Source organism: Otolemur garnettii, unplaced genomic scaffold, assembly GCF_000181295.1.
Source record: "Otolemur garnettii isolate 467f Iridium unplaced genomic scaffold, OtoGar3 scaffold00012, whole genome shotgun sequence".
Lineage (NCBI taxonomy): Eukaryota > Metazoa > Chordata > Mammalia > Primates > Galagidae > Otolemur > Otolemur garnettii.
Window position 1 is genome coordinate 23,532,874 of NW_003852407.1, and position 21,558 is coordinate 23,554,431.

Sequence of the window (21,558 nt, forward strand, 5' to 3'; positions counted from 1 at the left end):
TTATTTTTTATATGAATTGTACTCTGCTGAAAACTTCTCTCTGGGGCTTCTCCTTTGCTTTCAAAATAAAAAATCAACATCTTCAACATGGTTTTATGGCTTGAATACTTGTATCCCCCTGAAATTTATATATTGAAACCATAATCCCCCATGTAACAATCTTAGGCCTTTGGGAGGTAAGGAGGTCATGAGGGAGGTGCTCTCGTGAATGGAATTAGTGCCCTCATAGGCAGAGACGTGAAAGCTAACTTCCTCCTGTTCTCCACTTTGTGAGTATACAACAGGAAAAGGAGAACATGGCCATCTGCAAATCAGAAAGCAAGCCCTCACCAAAACCAAATCTGCTGATACCTTGATCTTGACTTAGCAACTTCCAGAAATATGAGACAACCCATATTTTAATGATTAACCTGGTTTCATCTCTCACCATTCGCCTTCTCATTTGCTGCACTCTAGCCACAGTAGATGCAGTTTTAGTTTCTTGAACCCACTATATTCTCTTGAGTCTCTCCTGATTCCCACAGCTAGATCAGAGCCCCGTTCCCTATTCCTAGTCATGACATGCTCTCCCCAAACCATAGACTCTCCTTCATAGCACATATGGTGGTACATAATTTACGGGTTCACTGTTAGCTGTGTTCCATGAGGGGAATAAATGCATTTGGCTATTCCTCACCATATCCTCAACACTGGGTGCAATGCCAAGTTCATACATAGAAAGTGCTCTGCAATATTTGCAGAGCAAATGGATTGATGAGTCCCTGGGGAAACCCACACAGCCATGAGGTAGTCCCTACCTACTGCACTTATAGAAATAAGATTTGATTTCCTTCTCCACTGTGTCCTAAAGATGGATCCTATTTCTCTGAATTGTGTTTTGTAGTAAAGGAATCACGTATGTTTGAGCAGTTAGCCAATTTCACAGTAACCTACGAAGAAATATGCTTTTGATAAAATAATTTTGTAGTGTTCTTGATATCTTAGCTTTATTGAACCAGGTGGAATTTATAGACATTAATGACCTTGTGCAATGCAAAAGTTTATAGATGCCTAAGCATTCGAGTCTAAAATAACAGACACACTACACAGCCCTACCCAGAACTCAAACTCAGCTGCTCAGTCATCTCAGGACTCCAGGTCATGGCCCTGAGCCTCGTGTTCATCTAGAAAGGTAACAATAACTCCATCATGGAAAGCCTGGAGGATTAGCACAGGGAGATAAAAATGAAAGTTACTAGGGGACTGAAGAAGTGTGGAGAGAGGGAGGGTGATGGAGGTCACAGTGTATGGCACATCTGTTGGGAACAGGGCACAATTACAAGAGAGACTTTACCCAACAAAGGCAATCAGTATAACTTAATTCTTTGTACCCTCAATGAATCCCAAATTTAAATTTAAAAAAAAACAAAAAACTGTTGTCTGTGTAGCTTTGTGTAATGGTAAAAATCAATGGTTACTAGTTTTTCTAGACAAATTTTAAGTTATAAAAGATGTGGATGTCACTTCCAAAAGCTTTTCTTCTATCCCTTTATTTTCTACCCCAAACAACAATTAATTACATTGCCCTCCACTTATATGATTCTTCTATTTTCCTTGTTTTTCTTTTTCCTTGTCTTTTTCTCCTTAAATGTCTTGGTAGAGGTTGCCTGTCTACCACTCCTACCCTTTCTGCTCACAGCTGCTGTCTGTTTAGAAGGGGCATGCTGTCTTGGTGCTTTTTAAAAATCCATTTGGAGCAGAAGTGATTGGCAGCGCTGACAATGTTCATGAATCCACTCCCACACTTGAGGTGGCTTGAATTCATGGGCTTAGTCTCTGTTCGTTAGTGCCAATGCCAGATAGTCGGTCTCTTCATAGAAAATCTCTTCACAGGAACTTTGTAAGCATGGTGTCTCTACTGGTGGCAGCTTGTGAATTTATCTTTGAGGAAGAGTATACAGACCATAACGTGACACATCTAACCACAACACAGGCTCATTCTGTATTTCCTATGGGGGAACAAAGCACAATTATTAGCTATAAGATTACTGATGGATATTGCATCAGATCCAGAGAGGGGAATGCGACCAAGACTCTTTGGAAACATTAGCTTAATACATTAACACGAACTCTTGCTGAAATACTCTTAATATGCTCACTGAAATATTCTGAAATTCCCTGAAATATGCTAGACTGAGTAGGGGTCTAGACTATTCTTGTTCTAAAAATTCTTACAACTATTACTACCACGACCCCCTCCACACACTTATCCTTCCATCAGACCCCAGATCCCACAGTGAAGACGAAACAATTGATTTTGTGGAGCACTAGGTATTCCCTAAAGTCCCATCATAGCATGGCTGGGGCTGCAGAGCCTGCTGCCCTAGTACCTTGGCTATCATTCCCTTGCCAAGAAGAGTCGGGTAATAATTTCTGTGAGGTAACCTGCAGGCCACAGCAGGAAGCAAAGGGGCAGAGAGTAGGCAAGCCAGGACAGGCCTTATAGGCTTATATCTACTTAATATTGGTAAAAAATGACCACATACACTAGACTAGAATTAGTGTCACACTTGGTTTTGCTCTTGAACAAGCAAATACACAATGCACATAATATGCATGAAATTACAGCAAGGGACCTATTTTTCAGGGTTGCCCTTGGTTTCAAGAAGGTATGCTAGGACATTAATGGTCACAGGAACCTTCATGGACAGAGTAGTCCACTTGATCTAAAGAACCCAGATCCATCCAAAATAATTTTAGGCTGACAAAGGAAGCAAGTTCTTCTTTGGATCTACAACATGCACCTTGTCTAGACTGACCATCTAGGGTTCCAAGTTCATTATTTCCTGCCCTGCTGTAGATAGGAACTTCTACAGTGCATTTTTCTACATTGTCAGCCCTATCCAAAGTTTCAGTGCAGTAAGCCTGGCCACACCAGCAATCCAGAAAAACAGAATTCTTTTCTTCCACTGTTTGTACCTACTTCGTAACATGCTAAGCCTATGCCAGAATAAACATGTTCATTATTATTACTGGTGCCCTAACTTGTGAAGAATGTAATTAATCTGGTGTGCTTTCTCTAGGTTCCAGAATCACATCGACAATTATCAGATAGGAGTCTTCTGGTCCAGGTAGGATTATGACATCTTTTAAATGTGGATTAACAAGTAAGATAGAGATAACAAAAAAAGAATACGCTACTGGGGTATTCATCCACGGCTTGCTATGTGATAAAAAGGTCCATTGAGAAAATCCCTTTCCATCTTTAGGAAATGATGGAAATAAATACAGGGTAGATGAAAGCATACAATTTCAAAGTGCATGTACTCTGATTAGAAAAGGGAGAGAGGTAACATCGCAGAGATTCAGCTACTCTGCCCCTCAGAGGGCCACCTTCCGGAAAGCACCAGCTAATTGTCCCATTTAAGCGGCTGCTTGGTTAGAACTGCATCCGAATATTAATGTTTTCTTTATTCAAAAAGTCTTAGATGTTCACCAACTAGTGGCATCTTGCTTTTCCTTTTCACAAGCTCCCTTTTGACTACAAGTATGCACAACATTTATTAATTCATCGACTCCATTCAGGTGCATTCGAAGCCTGGGTATCCTTTCTCCTTTCTTTTTAAATGAAAGGAAACTAAATTTGAAAAGAACTCTTTCATCTCGCTACCTTTCCCTAGAATGTGAGAGCTTTTCTGCCACTCGTAACTTCTTGTGGAGTTGTTGAGTAGGTTTTCTTACAAAGCAAGGCAATGTATTCTGCTTTTAGAGAATAACAGATTTTTTTTTTTTTAAATAGCGTTCATCATCAAGTACATTTCCATTAGTTCAGTGGTCAGTTTCATTAAACAGCATGAATACCTCTATTATGTGCTCGAGGCACTCCTTCTCCTTTCAGAAACATATTGAAAATAACTTAATGTTAATTTCCATGGTGATAGAAGGGAAGACCATCACTAAGAACCACGATAAGTACACATATCTGAGTTATTGTGAAATATTGAGTTGGCCTCTTTGTGTCAAGGGTTCTCTGGTTTTTGTTATTATTATTGTCTCACTATCTGAAAAGAAAAAATGTGTCTCATAAAAATGTTGGGCAATTACTGAATCATATCCATTTTTTATATCTTGCTGGCCAACCAATTTCTTTCATGAGATAGTGCTTCAAAGTAAGAAGCCTAATTCAGCTTTTCTTTTTTTTGAAGATTTAATAATAGAACTCTTTCTACATAGAAAGAGTTTTTGTATAAGGTGTCAATTCCTAAGATTCCCTTTGCAAAATGTCGCTTTACAATTTTTTTCTATTTTTTCTATTGCTTATAAGGCAGAGAAACTGTTAGAGAAGTCGTATATTAGCATACATTCTGGCCTTCTTTTTTTCCCACTGTTTGTATCTACTTGGCCTGACACTTTAAACCTATGCCAGAATAAACACGTTTAGTCTTATTATTGATACACTAACTTGTGAAGGACGTAATTAATCTGGTGTGCTTTCTCTGGGTGCCAGAATCACACCCACAAGTATCAGATAGGGGTCTTCCGGTCCAGGTAGGGTTTATGGCATATTTTAAAGAACTTTACAGAGTTAGAATTTCAAAAAAAGAGATAAAGAATTAGTTAAGAATGAATGAGCTCACACTATAGGTTTTCTCTATATTTTTACCTTTATTAAATACAATAAACTCAGACGAAATACTTGTGCAGGTTGAGATAATTTCCAATTACTCTATACAAAGAAACTCATGAAGAACCTGAAGCCCGCAGTCCGAAGTTTCCAAGGCACTTTTCTCCATTCTAGTTCAAGTTCTCTGCGTTCACTGTTCTGCCCTCATCCTCCTTCCTGCCTATGTCCCATGTCCACCTCTGTTAAAATGGCTTCTCGCTTTTATCAGGACTTCCTCTGCTATCTGTAGAAATTCAGTGATCTTCTTTCCCACGACGAGCTCTTTTTAGCTGCATGTCTGAGGAATCCCAGCTTTGTACTACACTCCTCCAAACGCTGTTGGGTTTAGTTAGTGAGAAAACTCTAGAGATGGCTTTTTCTCTCTGATTGCCAGTGGCTCTTTTCCACCTTTCCTGTAGTTAACAGAAGGGATTTCCTCATCTTTCAATTTTCCCCAAGCTGGGCGTAATTCAGAAATGTCTGTAAAACTCAGGGAGGGATTACGTTCTCACGGTCACCTCTGGCTCTGGGACTGACTGCCACTTAATTCACCCAGGTAATGGGTCATTTTACTTTCCTAAGCAGCTGCTCCTCTTCCGTGGTGTGACACGTGGAGTATGAATGGAACAGGACCTTTCTCTGACTTATGCAAATACACACACACACATAGGCACTGAGACCCACAGAAAGGGAAGAGCCCCCCTTGCTAAAGACTTAGAATATGGAGGAAATTTACTTTGCAGAAATTCAAAAACTTGAAAATTGTATATTAAATATTTTCCTTAAGGTCTTTGAACTACTGTACCATTGGTAATTTTTTCCTCCTCTGTCATTATTGATTTTCTATTCCTTCCTTCTCTTTCTTCCTCCTCACTTCCCTCCTGCAATTTTCCAAAATTTCTTCCCTCTAAATTCTTCTCAGTCTTTCGGCATAACAATCAAATTTTTCCTTCGTCTCTGCTCTGAGACTCAGTCCCAGGGCCCCTCAAACCCAGCACAGTGGTCTGGTCAATCCAAGGACCATTATAGTATCAGAGAGGTCTACTAAGGTACTGGTGATTTTATTTAAGAAGAATGTAGCTATGATTTTATATCCAATTTTCCTCTTCATTATACTGGTTTTAGTGTCTTTATAGTGTACATTGATTTGACTAAATCTGCATTGTAGTATTCAGAATGTGTCATTTTATTTCATTGATAAAATATAAATAGAGGAAAAGAGAGTTTTTAAAAATTGAATAGAATAAGCTATTATAATAATTCTAATATATTAATCTGGGAGAAAACTTGGGTAAACAAGGAAAATTTAGTGTATTTGTTGCTTATTAAAAACATTTCTATAGAAAGTACTCCATGCGCCACTGCTTTTTTGAAGCGTTTATTATTATGAACCATATTCAGGAAGCTTATATAAATGGGTGGTACTTTTGTTACAATTTAGTCAAAGAAAACCTTCATTCTAAAACGATGACTAATTACAAATGGAAATGAACTCTAATAGTGAGTCAACGGTTTCCTCAAGTCTGTACCATCTCCTCTCAAAAATTACGTAAAACTCTTTCAAAAGTTACATAAAATGGCACAAACACAGGTGTGACCTTGGAAAGAGTAGACGCAAAATGCTGCTTATGAAGTTTGGGTTGAGCTCTTTAGACAAGCAGTTGCTGAAGCTTATCCAGATAGTATGCCATGAGGAGTACGTGGCTGAGCCTTCCAGTTATGTAATTTGGATTCTCTTGAGAAGGATATTTAATGACAGGATCATGGATTCAATCTCCTGATTATCCCAGGAGAAATGCTGATCAGCATTGAGTTTATTTTGGGAAAGGGAGGGTAATCCAGTGTATGTCTGGGGCACTTGCCAATTCTTCTGTCACAGGCCAAATTGCTTCAGCCAGCTGTCTTGGCCTTCCAGGGCATTTTAAGCCCTGAATTGGACAAACTTCACTACTGATCATTACCTCTGGCAGAAACTGCAGGGGAACAGACGTGACCCCCAGTGCAAGGTAAAGACATCAGAGAATGGGAGACTGCAAGTCTACTCCGGCGTCACTGTTAGTTACTGGTGAAACTCTGGGGTCGGGCCACAACATGGAAAGCAGACTTAGACAGTTTTGTAAAAAACTGATTTCTCCAGACACAAACCTCTTCTCCATTTGCAAATTCCATCTGTATCTCACCCACGACCAATACTTATCTGTAAGCTGAATTTGAACATGTCTGAAGAAGTTGAGTGAAGAATTTGATATTTGTTAAAAATAATTTTAAAGCTCCCTAAGGTGTTTAAATAAGACTACTTGTACTCTTACTAGAAATTTCTGGCTGAGAAAATGTGGGGAAGTGCCTCGGAGACATTCATTGGTGCAAAATTGTCCACTGAGTTTCTATCATGGATTAGAGTACTTTCTAGGTGTGAGAAACACAGCGATGGTCTGTATGGAGATAATTGTTTCTAGGGGAGCCAGCCAAAAAAATAAGTGAAAAAATAGACAAAATACTCGTGTCCAACAAGTGCTATGAGGAGAACAAACAAGAAGCTGAGGGCAGAAGAGCAGAGATCACTTGAGGGTGTTTCTAAAGAGGAGCAGTGTACCCTGAGACTTAAAGGCAAAAATAGTAAAGGAAGAGAAAGCAATCTATGCAGAGAAAAAGCATAGACAAAAGCTTGAGGTGGGATAAACCAAAATAAGCTAGTGGGAAATCGGAGCCACATGAGGTTGGAGAGCAGGATGAGGGTCAAGACATGCAGGGATTTATAGGCTAGAGCAGGGAGCTTGGACAACATTCTAAGTATAATGGTTAAGTCCAAGGAAGGTTTCTTTTTTTAATTTTGTGTATTTTCTTCTTGTAATTTTATCCAATTTTTGTTTTAAAAATGCCACTTTTCCTGCTTGTGCGTAGAAAGGTTTGGAGGAGATAAAAGGCAACAAGAAAAGAAGGTAGGGGAGGGACCAGCCGGAAGATGGTTACAGCTATTTTAAATAGTATTAAGTCCTTGATTTGACTCTCAGCTTGACTATTATTAGTATTTATGAGTGCTACTGAGTTGTGTGCATTGATTTTATAACCTCAGACTTCGTTGAATTTAATTTTCAATTCTATGAATCTGCTGGTGGAGTCTCTGGGGGTTTCTGAATACGAGATCATATCACTGGCAAACAGGGATGGTCTGACCTTCTCTTTCCTGATTTGGATGCCCTTTAGAGGCTTATACAAGGAGAGGAAAGACTGCAGGGAGAACTTACAAAACACTGATGAAAGAAACTTTAGAAGATACAAATGACTGGAAAAACAACCCGCACTCATGAATTAGTAGAATTAACATCATTAAAATACTCATACTGTCCAAAGTGATTTACAAACTCAATGTAATTTCTGTCAAAAGACCAACATCTTATTTCAAAGACCTAGAAAATAATCCTAAGCTTCATTTAGAACAGTAAAAGAGTTCAAACAGTCAAAGCAATGTTAATCAAAAAAGAACAAAACTGGAGGCATTACATTATGGGACTTCAAAGTATACTACAAGGCTATAATAACTAAAACAGCATAGTACTGTATAAAAGTAGAAACCAATGGAACATAATAGAGAACTCAGAAATAAAACCACATAGCTATGACCAACTGATCGTCAGCAAAAGCAGACACTGGGGAAAGCATACCCTATTCAATAAATTATGCTGAGAAAATTGGATAGCCACCTGCAGAAGAATGATGTTGGACCCTATCTTTCATCATATACAAACATTAATTTAAGATAGATTAAAGACATAAATGTAAGGCTATAAAAATGCTAGAAGAGAATGCAGGAAAAACTTCTAGACCTAAGCCTGGGAAAATAACTTATTTACTTATTTTTGAGACAATATCTCACTCTGTCACCCTGAGTGAGTGCCCTAGTGTCATACCTCATAGCAACCTCAAACTCTTAGACTCAAGTGATACTCTTGCCTCAGCCTCCCAAGGAGCTGGGACTATAACACTCAGTATAATTGCCTGGCTAGCTTTGTGTGTTTAGTAGAAATGGGTCTTGCTCTTGCTCAGGCTAATCTGAGCATATACAAAGACATATACAGCAACAACAAAAATATGTACATGAGACTCAAGTACATTAAAAAGCTTCCATACAGCAAAAGAAACAATCAACAGAGTGAACAGGCATCTTACAGAATGGAAGAAAATATTCACAAACCAAACATCCTATAAAGGACTAATATCTAGATCAGTGGTTCTCAACCTGTGGGTCGTGACTCCTTTGCAACAGTGAAAATACATCATGGCATTAGGAAGGTTGAGAACCACGATCTAGACTATAAGCAAGAACAAAAATCAAAAAATGGGCAAAAGAAATGAACAGAATTTTTTCAAAAAAGATAGGCAAATGGCCAACAAACATATGAAAAAAAGTGTTCAAAATGCCTCATCACGAGAGAAATGCAAATTAAAACCCCACTACCTTGCTCCTGTCAGAATGGGCACTACTAAAAATTCACAAAACTATTCATCATTCCAACACTGGAATGGATGCAGAGAGAAAGGAATGCCTACATACTGTTGGTGGGACTAAGAACTAATACAATTCCTGTGTGAAGAATGTGAAGATTCCCCAGAGATTTAAAAGTAGGCCTGCCATTCAATCTAATAATCTCACTGCTAGGTATCTACCCAAAGGGGAAAAAAATCATTTTATGAAGAGAGACACCCACACCCACAACTGACAGTTGCAGAAATCCAGGAAAGAAAATATTATGATGGTGACTGTGGAAACAGAGGGAAGCAAAAGATTTGAGGCCTAATGTGGAGGTTAAATGTCGAGAAATGGCAAGTAGATTAGGGTGAGGAGCAATAATGAATAAAGATGACTGTGTTTAGTAACTTAATTTAATGCAGAAGGAAATGGAAACAAGACAAGGAGACCTGTGCCATATTTGAGGAACAGCAATTTTGTCCAGACCAGTCTGTAGGCTATAACCATCCATGTTTATTTATTAGACATTGAGGCCAACATGTGGGCACACATAGACAAGAGCTTCCATGGCAGAGTGCTCTTCTTGTGAGCTTTGGGGAACATTTGTCTTATTTTAAGTGATAACAAAGATTCTCCTTTACCTAACTCTAGATGAGTTAGGCCCTCAAGGCCCTGACCTTTGTCCCTGTCCTGTTTTAGCAACAACCTTGCTGAATCAGTTTGACAAAAATCCTCAGCCTTTGAGATCTGATAAAAATCCTCATATTCTAACTTACATGTGATATCCCCTGGCCTGTCTTCAGCCAGAATCTCCTGAATGGTCAACCCAGTAAGAACCCCCCAACCTTGATGTTTCTTCTTAGCAATTTTTCATCCACTAACACCCCACCATCATCTGCTCCTTGGCTGTAAATCTCCATCCATCCGTGCTGTATTCAGAGTTGAGGCCATCAGTCTTTCTCCTTTACTACAAAACTTGCATCACGGGGTCCCTCCCTTCCCCCCCCCCCAGACAATCTGTGCTACCCACCTTTGACAATTGTCATGAATGGTTTTTTGTCTTCAACAGTTTATTTTTTAAAAAATGGAAAATAAAAGAAAGTAGTCTGGAAAAAATGAGAAGGCAGCAAGAGCTACTGAGAGTTTGGAACAATAGATGTGAGTGAATGTACGTAAATGACAGAGGAGATTCTGCAGAAGGAAGTGGTGACGAAGTGTTTTGTAGGGAAGCTCTGGGTGACACAGCAGGCAGGGGGGGATCTCTGCTTCTCCCCCAACCCCTCCCACTCTTCATCTCCCTGTTCTCAGAAGAAAAGAGAAAGTCCCCTGCTCTACTGACCTTTCCTTCTCCTCCCTCCCAAGTATCCAAGTTGCTTTCCTGTTAAAATAAAATTTCTCTTTCAAATCCCACAAATCCTCACCATGACAACAATTCTATAGAAATGGAAACATTTTGGTAACATTTGTTTACTTGAGGAAGCACCTGAATTTGTGTCTTATGCAAACCTAGAATGGATGCAGGATTACTTAGGAGGAGGAAATGAGTATAGCTATCCCATAGAGCTAGCATGCTGAGATCATTATTATTGTCATTCCAGTGACACTTATATTTGAATTATACTCAAAGCTCTTGATTATTCTGAGTGCATCTTTTCAGTGTCAGGTAGAGAAGATCAATTTGTAGCCTTCAAAATTCACCTCCCTACACACACACCTCTGAAGCAGCATATGTAATATATTAATAAATCCAGACTACTACTCTGGGCCTTGACTGAGTCTAATGCTTTTAGGTGGAGGTGTTAGTGGATTTAATCACATATGGATTCTACTATTAACTTGAACAGAGATTTGGCTCAATTTATTGTGTGCATCTCTTTGCAAATGGTTAATGCACTGACAGATCAAAATTCATACAGATGATATTACCATTACTTGCCCCCTGAATTAGATGTTTGTGAGTACAATGGCTAATATTAATTTCCTCAATAGTTGTACCGTGCATCCATGTCTAATACAACTAACAATCAGGAAGAAACTTCTCTGGAGACATATGGCTCAGGTGGACTTGCCACTCATTCTGTGATAGTCTATTTTTCCAGAGTATTGGTAGTCGTCTGTCACCAGAAGTGAGGAGGAGGAAAAGAATATAGAATATAGTTTCAGTATCATTGGTCTCTGGCTTTAGATCATCTAAGAGTTATAACAAAAGGGTAAGAATCTTTCAGTAGCCAAATGGCCTTTGGTATTGGAATTGCACGCATCTCCTTGACAGTTGATCAAGCCATTTCATCAGGCAAACCACTGAAGGTGTACAAGGAGCCTCATTCACATAATGCTGTCCCATAGCCATCAATCAATTCTCTAGGGTTTTGCACACTTGAATGGAAATAATACCTAACTGCAGCATTTATCATCAAGTCCAAAGTACTTATCAAGTGTGAGTATTCTTTTATCACTGTATCAAGATGGGCCTGTAAAATATATTGTTAGGTGGGGGAAAGCACCTTGTGTTGTTTGGGTTTTGAATAAAAAGGAAAGGCTTTCTTGTAATAATCTATAGCCGAATCAGTGCCTTCAGGTAAATCAGAAGGATAGGACTTTGGCAAAGGCTAGTTAGACCTCTGAAATGAATTTGTGAAAGGTTGGTTTTTTGTTTTTTTCTTTTTTCTAGGATTTTTTAGTTTTACCACCCCAAAACTGAGCTTGAGTTTTGAGAGAATTGCACAAATGATAATTTGAACTTTTTCAGACTTGGACACACCAATATCTTCCTATTCTACCTGTATTTTTCTTTCAATGGTCAACATCTCTAAAATATAAAACACAGTGTGAAAAATAAACACTTTCCAAACAACTAAAACACAATAATGACAATTATAAACATAATTAGAAGCAGATGCAACTAGAACCTGGGAAAAAACAAATACATATTTCAACTCCTTATAATAATCCCTCTCATCAGGTATTTTCAGAATCAAATGTTAGTTCTATTTTACAAAAGTCTTACTTTCTCTCTTCACACTTCCCCTCCTATATTTGATGTCTCTTCTGTATGTGTAGCACTTCTATGCTTCAATTTTTCTACTATACTTGGGCCTGATGGCTTTTAATATCATATCTTCTTATTTTGACAATTAACTGAATGGCTTTGTGTGTAGGTTGGTATGAGCATTAAGGTGCATGTGTGTAGGTGAAAACATTGATCTCTTTTAAGCAGCAATATTATTATGACCATGTGTCATAGGACTTTGTTGGTTAAATGAAATTAAACAGTAGTGGCAATTTCTCGTTCTCCCAAAACACCTACGCACAATTTTTTTTTTCAAATCCTAAAAGCACGTGTAGAATAGCGTCTTGTGCGTGCTGAGTTGCAATTTATTTTCTGCAAGCTGAGTAGCCACCACTATTCTATGGGTTGAGAGTCTGCCTGAGGAGAAAGTCTAACATTCTTCTCCATTCCTAATGTTTGTTTGTAGGGATCTTCCAAACAGTGATGCACTCTGTATTCATGAATGACAAAAAAATGAATTAATTAGATGCTTGGAAAAATAATTATATAAATGTACTTTGAGAATTCCATACATGTTCTATAAAATTAGACAAAGTGGTCAGCACTGGATTTGGATCTTTCAGTAATACTTAGTCACAGTATTCATCCCTAAGAAAAAATAGTAAATAGATACAGTAGAACCTCTGTATTTGACCACCCACTAGATGGTAACACACTGATTAACACACAGAGGTGGTGAACATAAGAACCTCCTGTTCTCATATGTACATGGGGTGCATGCCTGGTCTATGAAAATTAGGTCAGCTTGAAGAGGTGGTCAGCTATGGGGGTTCTACTGTTATATCAAAGCTGTGATCATCTCTTTCAGTTATATGATGATTGAAAGTATTTGAAACCACTTACCATAATCGGAGCTTGTCCAACTTTTCTAATATAGCAGCAGAGAAAAGTAAACATTAACTCTATGGCAATTCAGGGTATAGTCTGTTGCTCCCTGATCCAAGTATGAACTTTCTTTAAAGTGCCGTAATTTTCATGAGCATTTTGCACTGTATTCATGTAGCATACATGTTTATTTCAACACAAAATTAATACATCCACTGCCTTCTTGAATAAAAAGCTGCTTTGGTCTCCAGTAACTTTGGGGATTCTGCCAACATCACCAAGGTGTATCCCAGGTTAAAAGGTTTGCAGTGATCTGTCTGGCTCATCACAACAACTTCCTAAGTATTTTAAGGATGTAGCTCTTGTTATCCTTGTTTACAAGCATAGGAACTGGGACTCAAAAACTTCAAGTAACCTGAAAGAGGTGAGCTGTAGTCTCTGGATTCCAACCCCCACTGCTCTAGCCATGGCACTGAGCTGCCTGCATAAATAAATCAACTTCTTTCCTCACTGCTCTCAATGGAGCCAGAAATAAAACCTTTCTGTCAGCACCTCCCTACTGTTTCCACCCCCTCACCCCAGCTCAAGAATTTTGGAGTTGTTACATAAGACAGATATTTTTCAGCTGGACTATTTTTGCTACAAGTAAGCTCTGAAAAAGGTCACCAACATTTGGTAATTTTCGGGGGGGGGGGAGTATAGGCAAAACGCCTATATGCCTCTGGCCAAAAAAGCCGTTTGAGAGAGAGCAGTGAAATGACTTTGTGCAGGCATACTTGTAAGAAACTGAGGCAGAATTCCATGTGGCCAGTTTGGTTGTGAGCCTAACATGACCACGGCTTTGGCTGGAATAACATTTACTGTGTTAAGGAATTAAGGTTGACTTCATAAGGCTAATAAAAAAGTCCTTTGGAAAACTGGCCAGATACCCATCAGTAACCTTTCCTGATCTGTGGTAAGTAATGAAGGTCACTTGCTGATGGGTCCGGGAATGGAAATGTGCTCGGGGACCTCAAGGGAAGAGGAATTTACCCAATGCATACAGGTACCTAACGGCACAAATGAAACTTGGGCTCATGAAAGGCTTTTGAGAAGTCCAGCCTGAAAATTCCTTATAAAAGGTTCCAACAAAAACCCCCTGACTTAAGGCCTACATGGCAGCACAGGTTTGCACACAAATTCCTATATGCCTAAAAAGTTTCTTTATGCCTTGTTTAAAGATCTGAAGTAACAGCCTCCAAATAGTAAGGCCAGCAAGGGCAGGTATTCAATCTACCTTGGTCCTCCATAGCCTCAGGCATCATCAGACAAGAACAAAGAAGTAATGGCTAACAACATGTTCTCCATTAAGTTATGTTAAATTGGGTTATGTTGAAAGGGTTATGTCAAAAGGTGCATGTTGAGTGGATTATTGGAAGCTAATCTGGAGGTAGTCGCATGATGTTTAAATGGATCAATGAGGTCATTGCTGCATTGTGCTCATGTACAAAATTCCCTCTATAAACCAACTGCAAATAAAGAAGCTCGCCATTTTGCCTGAGTGAGCAGATGGTCACCTTTATTTAAAACACAATTTCAATAAGTGTGCTTGTTCTCCACGACCTCGCTTTTCCATGAGACCCTGACAGCAACAGTGGAGCACAGATAAAAGGAAACAGGCACACATGGACCTTTTCTTTGTAAGTTTGTTCCCTTTCTCCATCCCTCACTCACTTATTCCCCAACTTTCTTACAGGTTGGAGCACATTCACCCAAATTGTTGGTCCCATGTTCCAAGTGCTGTGCTGTGATATTTAATTGCTCTCTACAGAGATGAATCATAATGCAGTTGCTCTCTGTTCTTGGTTCACTTGCATCTCTCCTATATAACACCGAAAAGGAGAGATAGACAACTCAATATAGAAGATGACATAGTGTAAACACCTTTTGTAGGGATATGCCCAGGGTATTATGAGAACACAAGGAGAGGAGGTAGTAAGCTGAAATTTGAGGGAAGAGCAGCAAGGTATGTGGAGAGCGAGGACAGGTGAGTGGGGCAGCGAGGTCATATTGGTTTCCTCACATTGCCATTTCTAGCTCCACATGGAGTTAGACAGAGGAATACTTTGAGATGAATTCAGAGGCCTGATTCAGCCTCTCTTGGGAAGAGTCTCCAAATCAGTGACATCTGCTGGAGGTGAGAGTCAAGCATTCACTGTGTCAGCCTTATTTGGTAAGGATTCTTGCAAGTGAAACCAAACAGGAAGATTCAGATTTAATTATTGTAGGTTTTGGTGAACACAGAAAGAAGTAAGATTAATGAGATACAACATCAGAAATATATTGCAGAATGAATGGGAGGAAATTACGCATTTATTCTGGCCTTTTGTGTATTCTTGAACCTTTTCATATTTAATGGAAGAAAGCTGTAATTTTATTTTTCCTGTGAGAGTCTAAAAATGTTTATTGTTCTTATTTGCACATTTATATATCTATTTGCTGCCATGGTCACAGTATCATCTTTCTTATTTTATGAGGTATTTTGAGAAAACAGTGATATGAGAAGACTGCGCTCTATTTGTTAATGTATTATACATAAGGATGGTTTGAATCTATTTTATCTAAACCTGTGCCATCTTTTCAACTGTGAGTTTGCATAAAACACGTATTTCTATCGCCCTTAGAATACATGACATTTTATCAAAAGTGACCTGTGTGCTCCTGTGTGTTTCTCCAGCAACAATGCCTCCCGGGTTTCCTTAACAAAGCACCTCCAGCTTCTGAGGAGAAGTTAATGTCCCTTCTTTTGAAGACTGTAAGTTTGTGAGATCACACACCAGGTAACTGAAACCTGAAACATCATAAAGGTATTTTCAAAACTCAGGCATTCTGTGAATGAGACATGAAATGAATTTCATGCGCATCAGTTCCCCAGAGCCTTGTCACAATAGATAAGGGCAAATGGAAGGATACAGCATTACTTCTTCTGGGCTATGGAGCAGCAGAGTTAATAACTGAATCATAATTTCACTCCAGGACATAGAAGCTGCTACAGCCTGTCCTCTTTTGATTCTTTTATTCATAATACCAAAAGTAAAAACACTTTCAAATCAGACCAAATGATGAATGTCTCCATATGGGCTCTCCTACGTATGTATAATTTGACATAAACATTTATTCAAAATCACTGTGGGTGGGCTTCACAAATTAATCTTACCATCTGAAAATGTAAATATTTCATTTGTAAGAAACACTGATCGTGTTAATTGTCTCAGTTCTTCATCTCCACCACTCCCAACCAGATCCGCACCCTCTGTAGTGTGACTTAGCGGACCTTAGCATTTCCTGATCCTTGATTCCAAGTTGGACTATGTGACATAATTTGACCAGTGAATGTTCATAGTTATGCAATTAGAGGCTTGTAAAAGTGCCTGCCATTTCCATCTCCTCCTTGCTCCTCTGACTTTGCCATAAGAACATGCCCACCCTAGCCTGCTAGCGAATGGAAGACATGTGGCTCAGGTGTCCCCACTGCCCCAGCTGACAGCCAGCATCCAGCAGACATCATTGTCATAGAAATAACCCATAGATGATGGCAGATGCTTGTTCAACCCTTATGAGCCTTGCCCAGGGTTCAGATGCCGAACTCTGCGGACTCCTGAGTTAAGTCTATATTTATCATCTGATGACATCAAGAGTTTATACTTATTACACAGCTTTCTTATGGTAATATATAACTGATAATTTTTGTTATATTCCTTTATATTTATGTTATGCTTTATAATTTATAGTATAGGTCTACATTTATCTGATGCTTTTGTCCCATGTACTAAACCTATTCCACTATCCTCCCTTGCCATTATCAGCTTTAGTAAATGAACTTTCCATGAAGGGACTTCCAAAAGGTCAAGGGAAAATTAAAAGATAAAAATGAAAATATAAATTGTATTTCTCAACATAAGATCCAACAAGTTCAAGACACTTTGGCGATGTTACCAGCTCCATTCCTAAAGAACTAAGGGTCCTGGGAATTTCAACATGTCAATATAGTCTTTGTTACATTATTAACCAAGAAAAAATAGGTGCCCTATGATTTTTTAAGATAAGGAAGCAAAAAGCCAAACTGGGACTGAAAGATAGATACCTAATGACTAACCTCAGAAAATTGAAACTCTGGGAAAATTACCCTTTTTTGATAAGAGAAATGAGCAGGAGGAGCATTGTTGTGGTGAAGCAAGATTCTCTGGTAAAGTTTTCCCAGGAATTTTTCTACCAAATTTGGCTAACTTTCTCAAAACATTCTCATAGTAAGATGTTATTTTGGGGGCCCTCTAGAAAGTCAGCAGGGGAAATGCCTGAAGCAATACAAAAAAAAATGTTGCCATCACCTTTGCTTTTGACTGGACCACTTCCACCTCTTGGTAGCCATTGCTTTGATTGTGCTTTGTCTTCAGGATTGTACTGATCAAGTCACGTTTCATCTCCTATTACAATTCTCCAAAGAAATGCCTCAAGATTGTGATTACACTTGTTTAAAATTTTCACTGAAAGCTCTGCTCTTGTCTACAGCTGACCCGGGCAAAACAGTTTTGGCACCTGTTGAACAGAAAGCTTGCTCAACTGTGTAAACTTAATCAATCAAGATGTTCACCGTATTGGCTATCATGGTGTGCTGGTAAGTATAAGTCCTCTTGTATTAGGCCTTGGACAAGACTAAGTTTCTTCTCATGAATTGATGTGAATGATCTGTACTTTGGCCTTCATCGTTAGCACTGGTTCAGCCCTTCTAAAAACAAGTCCATTTGTAAAACGCTAATTTTGAGAAAACATTGTCCCCCATAACTTTTTTGTAAAGTATCATTGATTTCACCATTCTTCTACCCACGTTTAATAATAAATTGATTATATGTTCGTGCTTTGAGTTTAACAGAATAGATTTTTTCTCTGAGGGGGCTTTTTCAAACTGATGTCTTATTCTTCCTTGTACCTTAAACCAGCTCCTGTTCAGATACGTTATAACAAGTTAGCATGAGTTTATTTGGGTGCAAAACTATTTTGACACACATGCATAGTTTATTTGTAATGTGTGTTTCTCATGAACTTTATGAAGACCCCTCATATCTGAGCGCCTATAATGCCACATGATCCTTTGCCTTCTCCTCCCAAAATGACTACGTGCACTAAGGTTTCATACTTGTCTAAAATCAGACATGCAATTGACTGGCACTAATTGGATAACATCTCTAATTGGAAGAAAGGAATTTGAATTAAGGCAGGTGCTTGCTGAAGCTGACTGAGAAATAGGGAAGCTATGCATAGTGGACCAGTTCCATGGTGAGTCAGTAAATGAAGAAGGCTGTGAAAGAGAAGCCACTATATCGAATGACGCATGCAGAAATCCTGTGGCCATTGAAAGACAGACAGACAGCATGAACATAACACTGTCCAGTCCCCAGCTCCAGCTTTTTGTCAGCATGGTGGAAAAGACCTACTTCTGACTCTGAGAGATTGTATTTCATTTTCATTAACCAATCAGTTTTAAACCCCTCCATTTTTATTAATAAACTTTGTTTAGAGCCATTTTAGATTTATAGAAAAATTACAAATATATAGAAGTTTCCCATAAACCCACACTTAATTCTTCCTGTAATTAACATCTTCCACTTGCTATAATTAATGAATTTATATTTATATAGTATTATTACCTGAAGCACACACTTTATTCAGATTTCTTTAGCTTTTATCTAACATCTTTTTTCTCTTCCAGGATTACCACATTTAGGACACCACATTGTATGTATGTATCAGGTCTCTTTAGTTTTCTCTTGGCTAGGACAGTTTCTTTTAAGGAGTACTGGTCAGAAATTTCATAGAATATCTCCTAATTTGGATTTGCCTGTTGTTTTTTTCTCATGATTAGGCTAGGATAATGTGTGCTGGGGAGGAAGGTCACAGAGGTCCTTATGTCATATGAACAGTACATATTATTTACATGAATTACCATTGATGATGTTGATTTGATCACCTGGATGAGGAAGAGTTTGTCAGATTCCTCCATTGTAAAATAAGTCTTCCTTTTCTTTCCATACTGTGCTCTAGGAAGGGGAGGCATTATGTCCAGCCCACACCTAAGGAATGGGGAATTATGTTCTCTCCCCTTTAGGTCAAAATATCTACACATTTGAAATTCTGCAAGAAACATTTGTCTATTCTCTTTTACTTATTCAATCATTTATTTAAATCCAAATAATAAATATAATGCACAAAAAGAGGGATCCAAAAATGTATACACATTTAAAACTATGACAAGACTGAAAGTGTATGAAAATTATAATATTCAATAAACAGTGATAACAAAAGATGGTGACAAGTTGTGCTAGTGCCTCTTGTAATTGCAGAAGTCATATGTGACTTGAGTATCATAAATCTGATGCAGTTTTTTTCCTTTCTTAAAATGTGCATATATTTTGGCATCCTCTCTATTATATACTCATAGATATTTATTTTACATTTTGGGTTATTAAGTAATACTGCAGCAAAAGCTCTGCAAGTTGACTATCCAAAGGCCTGTACCAAACTGGTCAACATACAGAGTGTCAACCTAAGAAACTAGGTATGCGGATATATATGTTTCATAAAACATATCTGATTTATGAAAATTAGATCAACCTAAGGTGGTGTTTATGTAGGGAAGTGGTCAACTATGGGGGTTCTAAAGTATACTATTGTTTTATTGCTCAAATTATTCCAGCTTTAGTCACTGGAAGCTCTTTAGTTGGCTTCTGTGTCTATCCACTATGTGAGTGTTTGCATGTGTCTTTATTGTGTAAGGAGGCAAGCAGAAGGGAAAGAATTATGATGATGTAGAGGAACAAAACAAAAGTTAGGAAATACCAACTTCTAGAATACCCAAGAGAAAAGTCTGTGAAGAACAAAGCTCTTCTTTACTTGCTTGTCAATAAAAATTATAGATATATCTTAGCATAGATTTTTAAGAATACTTATTACTTACACTAATTATACCTTTGAAACTATTCTTATTTCTAATTTTTTAACTTATATATTGATAGCACAGACCAACAATGTCATGTTAAAATATTTCAAAATACCAGTAGGTTGCTATTTTTTAGAATGACTGGAATATAAACTATTTTCAGAAGCATTTATTCCAGAGTAAGTCCAGAAGGAGAGAATTCACATACAAGAATGATGATGAATGTTCTGTGCTGGTCAGTCCCTTAAGTGTTTTACAAAAGTGTTAATTTTAATACTCAGAACAACTCTTTGAAATAGATGATCTTATTTCATTTGCACCCAGGGACTCTCATTGTCAGAAAGGTTAAGCCATTGATAAGGTGCTATCATTGGTAAATGTGCAATCAGAATTCAGACCCAGATTTTTCTGACTCTTCTTGCTAAGTTTTATATTCATTACCTCCCTGCAAAAATTGGTGGTGGGAGGGAGAGAAAGAAAGCGGGAGAATGAGAATGAATGGGAATATCTAGTTAGAATAGAGAAGTCAGCAGGGCGACGTGGAAAGTCCCTCAGGAGGCAGAATGTCCGGAGAAGCGAATGTGCTAGGACTCCCCCAGTGTATTTCTGAGTAAATAGGTGCCGCCTTATATATGGCTTTCAGCTTCCTGCTTCCTTCAGAACAAACCTACTCAGACCCTACAAACAGCACAAACTCAAAATGAACAAAATATATCTTTAACATTTACACATTTTAAGTAACTAAGTCATGGACCAGGTAATTTTCTGTATGAGTGTTCCATTGCTATTTCTTCCAGTGATAGAAAGGAAACAAAAATAAGGAAAAGCATGGTAAAATTTGAAGGTAATTATTCTAAAAGTTACAGAGCTGCTTTTGACTTATCTCTATAAGAACATCATGCTCCTGATCTCAAGCCAGTGGCCTTTTCTCTAAAATACATATCCTACAATGGAAGAATTTTGAAAATTGGTCATAGTTATTCATGCTAGCACCTTTCCTCCCTTGCCCTGGTTCCTGGGTGATCATGAATATCAATTTGAGCCACACAATTTCTTATAATATTTAACTGATGTCACCTATCCTATCTCAACTACAAAACCCTCCCAATTTCCTTTCAATTCTGTCACCATAGCAACTCACACTTCATAATGAACAGACACAGCATTTAACAAAAAGAACTGCAGAACTGCAAGGGAAACTTCTAGGTTTACTCTAGACAGGGTATGAGAGAAAAGTCTCTCTATCTCTAGCCGGCTGGAGTTAGAAATGGATCAGAAAAGAGAAAATTCTTATTTCACTACCTGAACAAAGATGGGCTATGCACCAATGTTTCTTGGTTTAAGGACATGTAAAACTAGTAGCCTTAGATTCTTTTCCAAGGATCATATGGTCTATTATTTTCTGAAATTTGAGTCCATAATATTGTGGATAATTTAATGATAAATTAAGTGGCAGGATATATTCTCCAGGTTCTGTCCTAAGTAGGGGAACTTCCAGTGTTGGCCAAATCAAATGTAAAATACAGAGAGTTGTCCCTATTCTTGAAATTTAATCCAAGAACATGTTAATAAAAACCATG